Consider the following 17,460-nt stretch of genomic DNA (forward strand, 5'->3'; position numbering starts at 1 on the left):
TGAATTTAGGTTACAAGTAGAGTACAAATGTTAATTTCTTAGTTTTGATGAATAGACTTTTCTTCTTATTGCTGTTCAGTTGCTAAGTCGTGTCCAACTCTTTGTGACCCCATGAACTACAGCACTCTGGGTTTCCCTGTCCTTCACTATCTCCAGGAGTGGTATAAACTATTATTATTTTCATATGGTTTGTCAACTGCACCACTGGCTTCCCTGGTGGCTTAGACGGTAAAGAATCTGCCTGCAATGAGGGAGACCTGGGTTCGATCCCTGGGTTGGGAAGATCCGCTGGAGGAGGGCATGGCAACCTACCCCAATATTCTTGCCTGGAGAATCCCCACGACAGAGGAGTCTGGTCGCCAAGAGTTGGACATGACTGAGCAACTAAGCACATGCTACATTATATATTCGTATGTATGTGTGTGTGTGTGTGTGTGTGTGTGTGTGTGTGTGTCCGGGGGGGGGGGGGGTGAGGGTCATAAGCTTTAATTTGCTAAGTATAAACATTTGAAATAGGTTACAATTTAGTAACTGTTTTTTGGCAATTAAAAAACATATCAGGAGCCATAAAAATGGAAGTAGTAAACATTTTAAAATAAGAAAATGGAAATAATCTGGTGCTATCTTCACCTTTGAGAAGGATAAGGGGAGCCCCAGGCAGGAGGCTGAGGGTGCCTTCCCAGCTGTGTGCTGGGATTCAGCTTCTAGAGGACACGATATTCTGCCAGCTCCTGGGCTCTCCTTTGACAGCTCCTGCCAACTCTGGCTTCATCTGCATCACTCTAGCGACCTCTGCTGGGCTGGGGCTGAAAGGCGACCGAGGATGGGATGGCACTCAGAACCCTGGTTGGGAAGTTGGGTGGGATGCTCTGGTGGGCAGTGTAAGGACATTGGTGTCAGAAGGAACTCAAAGAAGATAAGATCCGAAGACTTCGAGGTTGTTTATACCATGCTTTGCTGGAACGGGCTGTTCTGTTAGCGGTGCTGAGGACGGGAGGCAAGTTTAGGTATGACGGCAAGATGGCTGAGCCCAGGGAGAGAAATGCTGTATTGCTGAGTGGGGATTCATGACTCAGTTTCTCCTCTTCTAAGCCCTGACTCCATATAGTGACCACAAAGGGCTTGGCCTCTCTGAAAAGGGCCTGGCCTCTCTGAAAAGGGCAGCCATTCTCCTCTCTGCAGCAGGGTTGGGTCATGACCTCTCTGATTCAAAGAGAGAGAACAGGAAGTCCTCCGGAGGCCTCTTGCCACAGCTGAGTTCTCTGATGAAGCTTTTACTAAAGGACCTTGTTTTGAGGGCAAGCAGTAGCCTTACCCAGGCAGTTAATGAAAATGCTTCATCTTAGGCACATGGCATTTATTCCTGGGAGGTAGATGGTAACATTCAGGCCTCCGATCGCTTCTTTGAACCTGCTGGTGACCAAGTGAGTCCCAGTGAGTACTGGGAATAAAAATAGCACACGGGAGCTCACAGCTTATTGCAGCTGCCGTGGCTAGTGTCAGAAGCTGGTATTGGGTTATTGAGAAAACAGAGTCTTTTAGGTCTGGCAAAGGCTCACTTCAAACAGACAGAGGTTGTTGTCATCATGAGGAAAGCAGTTTATATCTCGATAGCTTGCTTCCCCCTTTGCTCTCTTTCCCATTTAACAGTGTATATGGAAACTTTATACTGCAGACAAAGCTGCTTAGTTTCATCTGGCCTGAGAACACTTATGTGTGAACTTTGGGCCCTTAAGTTGCTAGTGGTAGCAGCCTCCCCCTCTTTCCTCTTTCTCTTGTTTTGTTTATTATCCAGGGCCGCCTAGGGAGCTTGCCAGGTGACTCTAGCAGTAAAGAACCCACCCTCCAATGCAGGTAGACGTAAGAGACTCAGGTTTGATCCCTGGGTGGGAAAGATCCCCTGGAGGAGGGGATGGCAACCCACTCCAGTATTCCTGCCTGGAGAATCCCACGGACAGAAAAGCCTGGCAGGTTGCAGTCCATAGGGTCACAGAGAGTTGGATACAACTCAAGTGACTTGGCACACACATGCACAGGGCTGGGGAGAGCTGCTGCAGAGCTAACCCCTCAAGGCCATGGGGAAGTTAAGAGGTTCCTGAAATGACGCCCCTCCTCAACTCACATGCCCAGGTCAGCCTGGGCTGCTCGATGGCACAGGGCCTTATCAGGGTTGTGGATTTCACAGGACATAGATGATGGTTCAACCACAACAGGGTGGTTGGTTTTTTATCTATGGACAGTAAAGAGGAAGAGCATATCTGGAATAACTGAAAACAAGCCCATTTCTAGAGTAGTCTGTATCTAGGAGTCAGATCTGTTCAGACTCAGGATTACTATCTCCAACGTACAGAAAACTCCCAAAGATTAACAAGAGACCAGACATCCAGTGGAAAAGTAAGCAATGGACAGACTAGAAAATCATAGAAGAGAAATTAGAAAAGCTAGCAAGTGTGTAAAGAGATGTTCAACATTAGAAGCATTCTGAATAAAGCAAATTAAAACATAATATCACTTTGTCATTAGATTAGCAAAAATTAGGCAAGTCATGTATCACTTACCAAGTGTTGGCAAGAATGTGGGAAAAAGGGAAATGCTGGTGGAGTATAAACTTGTAGACCATTCTAGAAGCCATCTGACTCTTTTCCATCAGTTTAAATACGCAATGACCTAAGAGCCAGAGATCCCACTCTTGGGTATATTGCTCCCCCAAAACTCTCACACAAGCCCATAATGGAACATAAGCAAGTGTATTTATCAGGGAATTGTTTATGGAGGCAAACCTGGGTGTCATCACTGGAAAGATGGAGCAGTGAAATGTGTGGGTGCCCTGTGTAGACACCAGACACAATGAACCAGAGGTACCTAGAGTCACACAGCAATCTTAAAAACATGAGTCATGTAAAGAAGAAATACAATAAAATCTATGGTACAGTATCATTCACATAGACTGAAGTCATCTCTCTCCACAAAAGAGCACTATGTATCTTTTAGGAATACCTATATACCAGAGGATATACATTACACGTATTATAGTAAGTGCCCCTTATGGGGTGGGGAGAAAAATAAATGGTTAGGGGAATGATAGGAAAAATAAATAAATAAAAAAGAGGCTGCTGCTGCTACTGCTAAGTCACTTCAGTTGTGTCCGACCCTGTGCGACCCCATAGATGGCAGCCTACCAGGCTCCCCCATCCCTGGGATTCTCCAGGCAAGAACACTGGAGTGGGTTGCCATTTCCTTCTCCAATGCATGAAAGTGAAAGTGAAGTTGCTCAGCTGAGTCCGACTCTTAGCGACCCCATGGACTGCAGCCTACCAGGCTCCTCCATCTATGGGATTTTCCAGGCAAGAGTACTGGAGTGGGCTGCCATTGCCTTCTCCAACAGAGAGGCACTTACCTACTAATGATGAAATGATGTACCATCAGCTGAAGAGATTTGTCCAACTTTCTGTTCCAGAGACAAAAAAAAAAAAAAATTACTGTCAAAACTTTTCATACAGACTGTCAAAAATAAGGCGCATCTGGAGCTTTCCCTAACGATAGTTGCTGGTTGTATAAAGTTTGGATAGACATTTCAAATGAAAGACCGCAAAGATTGTTACAAAATTCTTCAGGCATCTTAGAGGCACTTTAAGGTGACCCAGGAATTATATGAATGAGAAGGCAGGTAAAGGCTTAGGCCCCCAAGTGCCATGCCCAAGGAAGTCATGGGATGAAATTACAGTGGAAAGGGAAGATGTACATGGAGGGAAGTGAGACACGATGGATCTAATCTTATCTTGGGTGACATGTCTCCTGATGGGAATTCTCTGGTTCCTGGAATCAACCTGCTCAGAGTGAGCAGGATTTGCTTTACTAAAGGAGTCCTTCCAGAGATCTCATATCTGAGTTCCTTAAAGGCAGTCAACTGAGAACAAAAGGACAGCAAATGTCTGGCCTGAAAGCAAGATGATAGAAAAATGAAGGCAGGCACTGTGACCCCGGGTTAGTGATACATGTGGGGAAAGAAAAGGAGCAGACTTGAGAAGCAGGTGAAATTTGTGAAAACTTTTTTGTCCCAATGCAATGTACTATCCTTGGACATAAAAAGGACGGAAGTGCAAAAACTCATAAAATCTGAATGTCTGAATTTAGGTTAATAGTATAGTACTAGTGTTAATTTCTTAGTTTTGACAAATGGACCATTGTTAGGTGTCTATAAGGGATTAGGGCAAGCTGAGTGAAGTTTAGACAGGAATTCTGTCTTTGCAAATTTTCTGTAAATCTAAAATTTTTCCGAAATAAAAAGTTTTTTTTCAAAGTTAAAGCTCCAGTCCAAAGACACTTAAAAGGAAATGGAAATAAGTAAATATATCAATCAGGTATATGTTACATTGAAGATGCGTGCATGCATCATATCACCTGGGGCTTCCCAGGTGGCGCAGTGCTAAAGAATCTGCCTGCCAATGCAGGAGATGCAGGTTCAGTTCCTGGGTTGGGAAGATTCCTTGGAGTAGGAGACGGCAACCTACTCCAGTTTCACGCCTGGAAAATTCCATGGACAGAGGAGCCTGGTGGGCTACAGTCCAGGGGGTCGCAAAGAGTTGGACACGACTGAGCAACTGAGCACAACACTATAACAACACGCATACGTGTTTATATGTGTATGAATTTTAAAATTTGGAAGAATTTACACCAAAATATTATTACCTCTGCTGCTGCTAAGTCGCTTCAGTCGTATCCAACTCTGTGCAACCCCATGGACTGCAGCCTACCAGCTCCCCCGTCCCTGGGATTCTCCAGGCAAGAACACTGGAGTGGGTTGCCATTTCCTTCTCCAATTATTATTACCTCTAGATCATATTATAACTAGGATGTGGATGGTATAGCTTATTGATTTTTTTCTTTATACTTTTTTGTATTGTATATTTTACATATTATATAATACAAATATAATTACAAATATAATATAAATACAATATAATATATTGTATTATATATTTTACATAAATGCCATTATTATGAGAAAAAAACCTCATCTGGGTCTGCCAAAAGAACAGGGTGCCACACTCAGAAACTTCCTTGCATGTCTTGCATAGATTCCAACCCCTACTAGGTCCCAGGCCCCTCCTCTCCCAGGACCTGGTTTGAGCAAATCTCCAGCAGATGAGCAGCCTTCTCCTTCTATGAGGCTGTCAGTGAAAATGTGTGGTTCTGCCAGTGTTTAGGGAGGAGCACTGATGCATATTGGTGGTCAGAGAGCTCTGAGCATGCTCACATTCTGCCTGTTGCTGGACACGGAGATGCAGAGTGTGGACTGTATGTATAGACTGATAGTGTTTCTTTCTTTCTTTTCTGATCTTTAGTATTTTTTTTAATTACGAAAGTAATCAATATATGTGGACTGTAATAAAATTCAGAAAGCATAATTGTGTAAATAAAAAAGAAATATCCCCATATATGGCTCAGGAACTTTTTCAAAAATAGACTGTTTAAACAAAAGGTTTAAATTCACAATGAAATTGAGTGGAAGGTACAGAGATTTCCCATATACTCCCTAGCCCCATCCACACACAGCCTCCCCCAGTATTAACACCCCTCACCAGAGTGGCACGTCTGTTACAATCAATGAGCCTGTGGGTTTTGACAAATGTACAATGATGTGTACACATGTCATTATGTACACGTCTTCATGTTTTTCATATCATACAGAGTAATTTCACTGCCCTAAAAATCCTTTGTGCTCCACCTATTCATGTCTTCCTTGACATGTTTCATATCAGTAAATGTACATATTTGTCATTCCTTTGAGTGGTTACATAGTATTCCACTGAATGTTGTGCCATACTGTAGCAACCAAACAGCAACAGCAAGAACAACCATGCTGTAAGCATTTTCTAAGCCTCTGCTAGTACAAATACATCCATACCAACATTTGCACATATATCTTGCGCAGTCTTGCTATTTCTGTGGGAGAAATATTTTCCATGTAAATGTGAATCACACATTTACAATGTTGGAAGAGATTTCCTTCTAAAAGCATTTGTTCATTCAACAAGTATTTATTGGGTATTATTTTGTATCAGACCCTAGGAATTCAGCTATGAATTAAAACAGATACAGTTTCTAGTAGAGGACTCTTGTCACTAAACAAACCACCACACAAACCAATATATTACTGCAATTGTAACTTCTCTGAAGGAAAAGAAAAGGCTGCTGGAGAATATAGATGGAGGAATCTACTTTATACTGAGGGTTCAGAGACAGGCGTCATCAAGCTGAGAATTAAAAGATAAATAGGAATACACTAGGAAGAGTAAGAAAAGCAGAGACATTACTTTGCCAACAAAGGTTCGTCTAGTCAAGGCTATGGTTTTTCCTGTGGTCATGTATGGATGTGAGAGTTGGACTGTGAAGAAAGCTGAGCGCCGAAGAATTGATGCTTTTGAACTGTGGTGTTGGAGAAGACTCTTGAGAGTCCCTTGGACTGCAAGGAGATCCAACCAGTCCATTCTGAAGGAGATCAGCCTTGGGATTTCTTTGGAAGGAATGATGCTAAAGCTGAAACTCCAGTACTTTGGCCACCTCATGCGAAGGTTGACTTATTGGAAAGGACTCTGATGCTGGGAGGGATTGGGGGCAGGAGGAGAAGGGGACGACAGAGGATGAGATGGCTGGATGGCATCATTGACTCGATGACCGTGAGTCTGAGTGAACTCCGGGAGTTTGTGATGGACAGGGAGGCCTGGCGTGCTGCGATTCATGGGGTCGCAAAGAGTCGGACACGACTGAGTGACTGAACTGAACTGAACTGAGGAAGAGTGAGGGTCTGGGAGACAATTGAGGGAGAAGGAGCCTTCCAGAAAAGGTGAAGGCCTATGTGGAGGCCTTGAGGTGGATAGCGGGCTAAGTTCGAGGAACACCATGGCCAGTGTTGGGGAGAAAATCTGGAAGTGAGGCTGAGAATAAGGCTGGACCAGGCCATGCTTGGTCTTCTAGGCTGCCTGATCAGTCTCCCTAACAGAGCAGGAAGCTTTCATTTCCTGTATGCTTGAGACCAGCAATGCTTAGAGGTGCTTTCATCCCTCCATTCTATAATTACATGAACATTCAACACGAGCTTTTTTGAGAAGTGTGTAACAGCTCACGTAGAGATTGTCAGATTCAATATGCACATCAAATTACTTCACAAAGTTAACCAAATTCCCCAAATCCCTGCACATCCCAGCATATTTATTCTATTTTAGGACTTAAAGTATGAAAGAAATTTCCTGTTTTTTTCTGTAAAACCAATTTCTTCATCTAAAGCAAACAGTGCTTGTTCCATTCAGCTCATGTTCCAGAAGCTCCCTCTGGGGCTCCTGGATCCTCCTTGTTCTAGCCAATGAAATGCAAGGCCTGTGTGGGAGGAAGAGGCAGCTGGGCAGCTGGCCTTTTCAAGTCACGCTTCCCAGATACACACTTGATGCTGTGAGTGGTGCTGTCAAATACAGGGCTTTTAGTCTGTATGTCCCGCAGTATCCTGGGATAAACCTGTCATCACAAGGTCCACAGTGTTACTTAATCTTTCCCACTGGTGCTCAATGAGTATTTACTGAACAGATGTATTGTATTAGCAGAAGGTATAAAATATCTAAATTATGGTACATCATTTAATGGAATACTATGCAGGCATGAAAAATGGTGGGTAGATACATATTTACTGATGTAGAAAGATGCCCATGAGCTATTAGGTGGAAAATGCTAGCTACGGAACAGATATAGTACAGTCTTTTATTTTTAAAAATTGTGTACTCACATATATGGAAGACATTTGTGTTTTTATTTACACATTTCTGCATTGTCTGAATGTTACAGTGCACAGATGTGAGTTTTGTAATTAAAATGAATGAAGGAATGAATGAATAAGGGAATTTTTAGGATTTTCAGTGGGCTGAATGGAAAATAAAACTCAGTCTTTAAGTTCCTCTCCCTGATCTATTTACCAAATCTGACTTGTTCTTTCAATCTCTATTTGAATAATATTTTTAAAAAATTACCAAAGGGTGCTCATGATATAATAAGTAAAACACAGAGGCAGAAAACCTGGGAAAATTTTGTGTGTGTATAGAAAAGGGTCTCAGAGCAAAACTGCTTACAGAGCTATCCCTGAGTTCTACTTCTATTGGTTGAATATTTTGCAATTTGTATCTATTTCTCTCTATATCTATATGTATACATATATAATGAAGGGTTAAGTTCTTTTTTTTTTTTTTACTATTCCATACTTCCTATTCATTCATTCAGAAAATATTTACTGAGCAAGCACTATCAGCTTGACCCAGTGCTAGAAATTTTTCTTCTTCTTCTTTTCATTTGGCCATTCTAGTAGGGGGAAGTAGTATGTCATTTTTTAGCTTTGATTTATACTTCCCTAATAATTAATGATGTTGAGTAGCTTTTCATGTTCTTATTGATCATTTGTATGTCTCCTTCAGGGAAATGTCTATTCAAATCCTTTGCCCATTTTTAAACTGGGCTGTGGGATTTTTTGGACATATACACACTGCTGTATTTATTTCTTTATTTATGGCTGTGCTGGGTCTTTGTTGCTGTACATGGGCTTTCTCTAGTTGTAGAGAATGGGGGCTACTCTCTAGTCGTGTGCACAGACTTCTCACTGTGGTGCTTCTTTTGTGGTGGAGCATGGGCTCTGTGTGTGCAGGCTTCAGTAGCTGTGGCACTCGGGCTTAGTTGTTCCTTGGCACGTGGAATCTTTCCAGACCAGGGATTGGACCTGTGTCCCCTGAATTGGCAGGCAGATTCTTATCTGAGTTGTGGGATTTTAGTTCTCTGACCAGGAATCAAACCCAGGTCCTCCATAGTGAGAGCATGGAGCCCCAACCACTGAACCGCCAGGAAATTCCCTAAAACATTTTCTTCTTACAGAGCTCATGGTTTAGTGGAGAAGACTCACAAGAAAGCAATGCGGGGACTTCCATGGTGGTTCAGTGGCTAAGACTGTGCTCCAAATATAGAGAGCTAGGGTCTGATGCTTGGTCAGGGAACTAGATCCCACATGCCATAACTAAGACCTGGAGCAGTGAAATTAATTAATTAATTTTTAAAAAAGCAATGTGATGTGAGAGGATATATAATGCCAAGTATTAGGCAGGCCCCCATCTGCCAGGAGAGCCATAGAATGACCAGGGAGGGCTTCAGAGAGGATATGCTGCTTATGCTGAATTTTAAAGAATGAGGAGGTGTTTGCCAGTTGGACAAGGTGAGGAAGGGTATTCCACAGAAAAAGAATACCTTGCATGAAAACACCTTTTATAAAAATCTAGAGAAGTCTAAGAGGCTATCCTGCTCATGAATATTAAATGGATCAGCATGGTGGAAACACAGGGGACATGGGGAGAAGACGGGCCAGAGAAAGACACCCTCAGAAAAATAAGAAGCCTTTGAAGAAATTGTGTGAGCTATAGAGCTGGCATTGTTGTCCCATTTAATAGTTGAGTAAACTGTGTCACAGAAATGACATGCCCAAGGCCACATTAGGGTAGGAGGCCAAGCTGCAGCATAGTTCTAGGGCTTTCATGGTTCAGGCTACAGGGCTTCCTGGTCCAGGTCCTATCCTTGAGAGCCTTCTGATGTTCTGGCTTGAACCACTCCAGTTTGTTAGCAAAGAAGAACAGGGCCGACCTCATAGTAGGCTCTGACCACAGTGGCCACACACTTGGCACACCCTTGTACTAGAAGCCATAGGAGAGCTTTCTAGAGGGATTTTCCTGGAAAAGGACATATGTACACTCAGTCTTGAAGTTGCTGGGTACCCCTTAGAAATGATGGAGGAGGCAGCTTCCTGGAACCTAGCTGTCCTGGGGAGCCACTTTCCATTCTTGCTGCCAGCATGTAAGAAAGTGGTACTTAGGCCTCCTGTTCCCACCGAAGCCAGAGAGTCATGGATGTAGCAGTAGCTCAGATTCAGAGCTTGATGATGCTGTATCAGCTCTGGAATCAGAAAGAGCTAATTCTCACATTTACTCTAATGGCAAAATGAAAAGATTGACAATTCCATGTGTTGACAAGAATGTGGAGCAACTAATGATTTGGCAGTTATTTAATAAAATTAAATACATTCCTACCTAAGAAAAATGTTCATGACAGTATTATTCAAAATGCCCTAAAACTAGAAACAATGTAAATGTTCATCAACAAGTGGGTGGATAAATAAATTGAATGGTATATTCATGAAATCATATGCTATTCAGCAATAAAAAGGAAGGAACTGCTGATATAAATGGCAATGTGGACAAGCCCTAGACATACTATGTTGAGCAAAAGAAGCCAGATACAAGAGCATAATTTCAGTCATATGAGTTCAAGAATAGATAAATCAAATCTATGAGAATAGAAGTCAGATTACTGGTTACTTGAAATTTATGGGGCATGGGTATTTGCTGGAAAGCGACATGAGGGAAAGTTTGAGAGGGATGGAAGTGTTTTAATCTTGATCTGGGTGGCGGCCGCATAGGTGTATGCATGTTAAGTATATATAAGTGACAGTGTAATAAAGTATTCTGTGCATGTGTGTATGTGAGAAAGAGACAGACGACAGAGACAGAGAATTTAAGTCCTGATTCTAGTTCCCAGTTCTACCACTGTGGCTTCTGGGCAAGTTAGTTAACTTTATTTATGACTCCCTTGTCTCAACCACAAAATGGGGATAATAATAGTACTTCTCTCACAAGGTGGTTCTTACATTTTCATTTTACTGTGATTAGAGCACTTAATATGAGATCTACTCTCTTAAGAGGTTTTTAAGTGTAAAGTACAATATAGTTACAGTCACAACACTATACAACAGATCTAGAACTTATTCATTTTGTATTACTGAAGCTTTAAACCTATTGATTAGCAACTCTTCATTTCTCTCTCTCCCTTGGCAACCAATGTTCTGCTTTTGGCTTCTATGAGTTTGACTATTTAAATTCCTTATATAAGTAAAATCATATAGTATTTGTCCTTCTGTAACTGACTTATTTCATTTAGTATAATGTAGGGGTCCCCAACCCCCAAGGACCCTGGCCTGTGGCCAGTTAGGACCTGGGCTGCACAGCAGGAGGTGAGGTGAGTGGTGGATGAGAAAGTGAAGTTTCATCTGTATTTACAGTCACTCCCCATTGCTTGTCACGCCCACTCCCCATTACTGGCTGAGCTCTGCCTCCTGTCAGATCAGTGGTGGCATTAGATTCTCATCGGAACACAGTAAATGTAAAGCACTTGAATCATCCCAAGACCAAACCCCTCCCCGCCCTTGGTCCATGGAAAAGTTGTCTTCCACGAGGCCAGTCCCTGGTAGCAAAAAGGTTGGGTACCACTGGTACAATGTCCTCAAGGCTCCACCATGTTGTAACATATTTTTAGGATTTCCTTTTTTTAAGGCTTAATAATATTTCATTGTATATATATACTACATATTCCTAATCCCTTTATCCTTTAATAGACATTGAGATTGTTTTCACAACTTGACTACTATGAACAGTGTTATGGTGAGCATGGGAGTGCTAATATCTCTTCAAGATACTGATTTTAATTCTTTTAGATAGCTACCCAGGAGTGGGATTGCTAGATCATACAGCAGTTCTCTTTTTAAATGTTGAGAAATTTTGACACTGCTTCCCATTAGTGGCTGTACCATTTTGCATTACCACCAACAGTGTACAAAGGTCTAATTTCACATCCTTGCTAACTCTTCTTTGCTTAAGGTGGTTTTAAGAGTGGAATGAGATGATGCCCCAAACTCTCTGAGTCCAAGAGCCTGGAAAAAAAACTAAGAGTTTGGCAAAAGTTACTCTCACTGTTGCTTCCTCATCCACCACTTACCACCATTACCCAACCAGGAACAGGCCTCTGATGCCTCACCCCTCAAAAAACAGTTACACTACTGGATTGTGTGAGATCCCCAGGCAGCGCTCCCAAGCCCTAACAACACTCAATGTTGTCATGCTCGCAGAACCCATGAGGCTCTAGTGACTAGAAAGACGCTTCATCGAGTTCTGAACAGGAAGCAGCAGTGGCAGCTGATAATCTGTGACCTGAATATAGCTATCCATTATCTCACTGTGGTTTCTTGTTTCCCTGACAGAGGAAACGCCTACGACTTTCTTGAAGTTATTCTAAACACTCAGTTCCTTGTTTAGCTCTGGCAGGATAAAGTTACCCCTGAGCACTCCTGCATTTTGGACCGGGGCCTCCCTACCAGCCTGGGAGGTCTCAGCTCAGCAGTCAACCTATGGGATAACTGTCCCCTCTACTTGGGAGGGTGGTGACATGCGCAAACAGGGAAAGAGGCCAACAGTATCTATAGCCGTTGGAAGAGAAAACAAAACAAAGCAAGAGACCTTTACCACAACATCCCCTTTTTGTTCCTGTTTAAGAAACTAGCCAGGCAAAACTGCCACGATGGGAGAGAGGGTGTCGCCAGTTTCTTCTCATCATCATTAGTTTCTGAGTTGCCCTTTGCCTCTAGTTGCTTCTCTCTGGTTCTGTTCTCCTCAGGGAAGCAAATCTGTCCTGTTGGTGAGTCCACCCTCCGGGTAAGGAGTAAAGTGCAGGCCCAAGCTTCAGGCTTGAGCAGGAAAGTCCTGTTGACTCTTGTTCTTGTAGAACTTAGAGCCCAGGAGGCTCTTGGACAAACTGCAAAGGAGGCAAGGTTTGTCTTTGACTTCTCATTCCCTTGGCTCTCCTCTGACCAGCCTGTTCTTCACCAAAGCTTTTATGACACCAATATACACCATCTGGGAAATAATTCATTCTGAAGAATTAAGGATTTCAGGTTCACCCTCTCTCAGGAGTGCTTATGTTTTAAAAGAGAACTCAAGATAGTAATGCCTAAATTTAAGAACTACATCTCTAACTGACGTCTGGGGAGCTGTGTTTGGCAGATGCGCAAGGCCTTTGGGCTCTCTCTGGCCCCCTGGTGGCCATCACTTCTCGGTCAGTTCTCCAGATGGAGATGACACAGAATGACTAGTCTTAGAAGACTGCTTTTTTTTTTTTCTTAAGAGAAACAGGAAGGTAGAACTCCTGCAATCGGAACAAAATGGGGAAACTATAAAAGCAGGTGGCTTCAAAACACAGGAAAATGTGTTCAAAAGCTCCTCTCACAGGCCCAGAGTTTGTGCTCAGAGCTAGGAGGCCCCTAGGAAAGCTGGAAGAGTAAGTGGTTATTAATGAGTTCTGATAAAGAATCTGCCTGTAATGCAGGGGACCCAGGTTTGATCCCTGGGTCAGGAAGATCCCCTGGAGAAGGACATGGCAACCCACTCCAGTATTCTTGCCTGGAGAATTCCATGGACAGAGGAGCCTAGTGGGCTACAGTCCATGGTCACAAAGAGTCAGACATGACTGGGCGACTAACGCTTTCAAGGGGTTCTGAGATGCAGTGGAAGCAACACCAAATTAGCAGGGACAAAAACAGCCTTCTCAAGGCCAGGCTAAGCCATCAGCTAGCCTAACCCTGAGCAATCCTTAACCTCTCTGGTGTTTGTTCTCTTCAGTTAAAATATTCCAGGCAAGAAGAACACACAGTGAGATGTTGACAGAGGTCCTCCCTGGGTGTGGGATTACAGGTGGATTTAGTTTTTTTATTAATATCTGTATCAGCCAGTGTTTAATCAGAGACGCTACTAAGAATGTCATAGAATGAGTTTATTATAATGACTTGACATTTTGCAATTGTGGGAGCTGGTTAAACAGCTTGAGTGTGACTGTAGAGTATGCTTCTGGTGCTGGGCCTGAAGTTGGGAGGGCAGGTGGTCAGGAAGTGTAGCTAGATGTGAACTGTGGGAGAGCAAAGGCAAAGCAAACTTGGAAAAAAATATATATATGGTGCTCACAAGGGTGAATTGGAAGCTCTGTCAATCTCTTAGTGGGTCCTTTGTCATGGAGCTAAACACACACTGGGCCCAGGAGTTGAAAAAGCTTCACATGAGATTTAGTGGGAACTGAAGGAACTGTGGGCCTAATTGCTACCTGCGGCTAACAAGGTGAGCCAGCAGATGTGAGAATGTGTGTGAATTACAACAGCACCTGATTCTACACAGATCTTCTGAGCTTATACAAATGTTTTTTGTGGCTAATCCTAGCCCAGAACCAGACAAGGAAAGCAATTCTGAAAAACATAGTTTAAACATTTAGCTAGATGGACATAGTACAAATTTACCATGATTCCTTTCTGTGTTTGCCAGACCTTCTTCAATTAACCCATATTACTTTAATAACCAGGAAAAATCTTTTGAGTCCCTAAAATATTCAAATGGCTAATAAATCTATGAAAAAAGACTCAATTCACTAACCAGTAGGAAAACGCAAATGAAAAGTGCAACATGATATCCGTACACATCCACCAGAATGGCTAAAATGAAGAAGATGGACAACAGTAAGTGCTAGTGAAACTATGAGCAACTGGAGCTGCGTTCATTGCTCATGGGGGTGTAAATCAGTACAGCTATCAATACTTTGGAAAATTGTTTGGCAATATCTGCCAAAGTTGAACATATGTGTACCCTATGATTAGCAATTACATTTCTAGAAATACATATGTTCACCAAAAGACACATACAAAAATATTCAGAGCGGCACTATTTGTAATAGCTGAAGAACAGGAACAATTCAAATGTCCACCAGTAATAGAACAGATAAATAGTTCATGATGGACTTACATAATCCACTATCCAACAATGAGAATAATAACCTGCATACGACAATAAGGATGAATATCATAGATATAACATTAAGTGGAAGAAACCAGACATAAAGAATTCATACTTCTAATTCCATTTATGTCGAGTTAGAAAATAAGAAAAATTAACAGATACCTTTAATCTATGAATAGGGATTGGCCTTGAGCCATTAGTGACTGGAATGGGTCAAAAGGGGGCTTCTGAGGTGTTCTGAGGCTTCTGAGATGTTCTGTTTCTTCATTTAGGTTTTGGATACATAGCAGTATTTGCCTTTTGAGAATTTATAGAGCTGTATGTTAATGATTTGTGCACATTTCTGTATACAAGTTATACTTCCACAAAAATTTTTAAGAATTAGTAGTCCCTGGCTTAGGGAACTAAAGATAACTACTTTTGTTATATCACAAGTTGAATAGATCAAATTCCACAATGTGCTCAGATGGAAAAAGAAAAAGAAACCCTGATGAATACGTAGACACAGGAATGAAGAGAGAAAATAGAATATTTAATCTGGGTTGGTATCGTTTAAAAAAATGAGGTAAAATTTCCACAACATAAAATCCATTTCTTTATAAGTTTTTTTTTAAAGAGAATGTGTGTGATTGTGTATGTGGAAGGGATGATACTTGTTAGGGGAAAGTGGGAAGGAAAGACAGGTTTCCTAAATTCTTGACTAGCTTTGGCCATGGCCTGCCCTGATGTGACAAGCATCTGCTCTGCTTACTAACCTAAGGTCTTGTGACCAAACAGGGAAATGTCACTGCTCCCTCTGAAGTCAGTCCCTTCATTGATTAGGAGGTGACTCTTCATCCCCCGAAGCCAGGCTGGGCCAAATGATAAAAGTGACTACAAATTTCAGAAATGCCACTGAATCCAGGCCCCACTCTGCTCCCTCTAGTCCAACAACACACATTCAGCTTCACCTGTGACTATGTCTGTCCCCAAAGCTTCTTTCTTCATTAGTGGTCATGAGACAAATCAGGATGACAAGTTCAGCAAGGGCTTTCGTCGTCCAGCGTGGTAGCTGTCATTTTGCTGTACAGATTTGTGACATGTCTGTACTTCTAGACTCACTGGGGCAGCTCTTTCTTTGTTCATCTCGCACACTAGCACCAGCACCATCTGGAGAGGGAAGCAACCCACAGCTCCTAAATACCTACACTGGAGCAGAGGCCAAGGATCCCAGAAGCATTTGTCCCTAACAATACCTGGAGAAAATTAATTGAGTGCCTACTGTATGCTTGGCGTGACACTCCCAGGAATATATCTGAGCCTCTCAGACACCAGCAGAAGGCTTGGGACTCAGCCAACGTTCCCTGAGCTAGAGCTTTTTAAGGGCAAGAGAAATCTGGATCAATTACAGTGGGTGACTCATTCTCCCTCTTTCTAGAAGCCTAACCAGCATCAGACTTTATTTTCTTAAAATCATATTAAATACTATGAACATGTATATAAAGAGAAGTCTGGAAGTACAACAGCAGAGGTTGTCTTTTGAGTCCTGGTGTGAGGATGATATATCTCTTCTTTATACTTTTTTTTTTTTTTTTCTTTATACTTTTTAAGGCAGCATGAGTGCATGCTTACTCTGACTCTTTGCCACCTCATAGACCTTAGCCTGCCAGGCTCCTCTGTCCATAGGATCTTCCCCAGTAAGTATACTGGAGTGGGTTGCCATGCCCTCCTCCGGGGATCTTCCCGACCCAAGGATCGAACCTGGGTCTCCTGCATCACCTGTATTGCAGGCAGGTTCTTTACCGCTGAGCTACCAAGGAAGTCCTTTAAGACCACAACCTTCAGAGAGAAAACACTAGGGTTCAAATCTCTGCCTTGCTGTGTACTAGCATTGTAAGTTTGAGCAAGTTACTTCTCCTGTATGAACTTGAATCTTCTTACCTGTAAAAGGGAATGAAAATAAACCTACTTCATAGGGATATTATGAAGTTTGAACAAAATGATGTGACTAACACACAGATGATCACAACAACAGCTCCCATTTATGGAGTATTTTCTCTGTATGTGTTAGTCTCTCAGTCATGTCTGACTCTGCGATCCCAAAGACAGTAACCCGCCAGGCTCCTCTGTCCATGGGATTCTCCAGGCAAGAATACTGGAGGGGGTTGCCATTTCCTCCTCCAGGGGAATCTTCCCCTCCCGGGAATCAAACCCATGTGGGCTGTGTCTCTTGCATTTCAGGCGATTCTTTACCCACTAAGCCATTGGGTGTTACATTTCTATACTATTTGAAAATTTTTTCAACAAACATATTTTTAAAATAAAAGCTGTAAAAAAAAACTTTTTTTAAAGAGAAGTAAAGGATAGCTGTATAGCTGTTAGGGGAAGAGAGTTAGTAAGAGGGCATGTGCAGACGCAGTAGGGATCTGGGCAGGAGGGTGGGGCTCGGATGTGGAGGAGGGAGTGTGAGCCTCTTCTTTGGACTCTAGCTGAGGAGCCATCTCTTTCTGTTCTGGGACACTGCCCCCTGCTCTCTCAGGTCAGACATAAAGACATAACTGGAGACAAACTGCTCCAGTTAGCTCTACTTTGGCAACATCTCTGATTCTCATAGAACCCTGAGACACACTGGCCAGCAGAGGGTTTCTTGCCATATCTGGGTCCAGGGTAACCTAGCTAGCTCAGCACAAGGTTGGTATGATTTTATCTCCTGGTTTGACAGGCTGTGTCTGTGAAAATTGCCCTAAAAGGTTAGCTCCTTGAAGATGCTCTTCATTAGTCCCTGAAGCTCAGGATTCAT

The sequence above is a fragment of the Bos taurus genome, chromosome 28 (assembly GCF_002263795.3).
Source record: "Bos taurus isolate L1 Dominette 01449 registration number 42190680 breed Hereford chromosome 28, ARS-UCD2.0, whole genome shotgun sequence".
In the NCBI taxonomy this organism is placed as follows: domain Eukaryota; kingdom Metazoa; phylum Chordata; class Mammalia; order Artiodactyla; family Bovidae; genus Bos; species Bos taurus.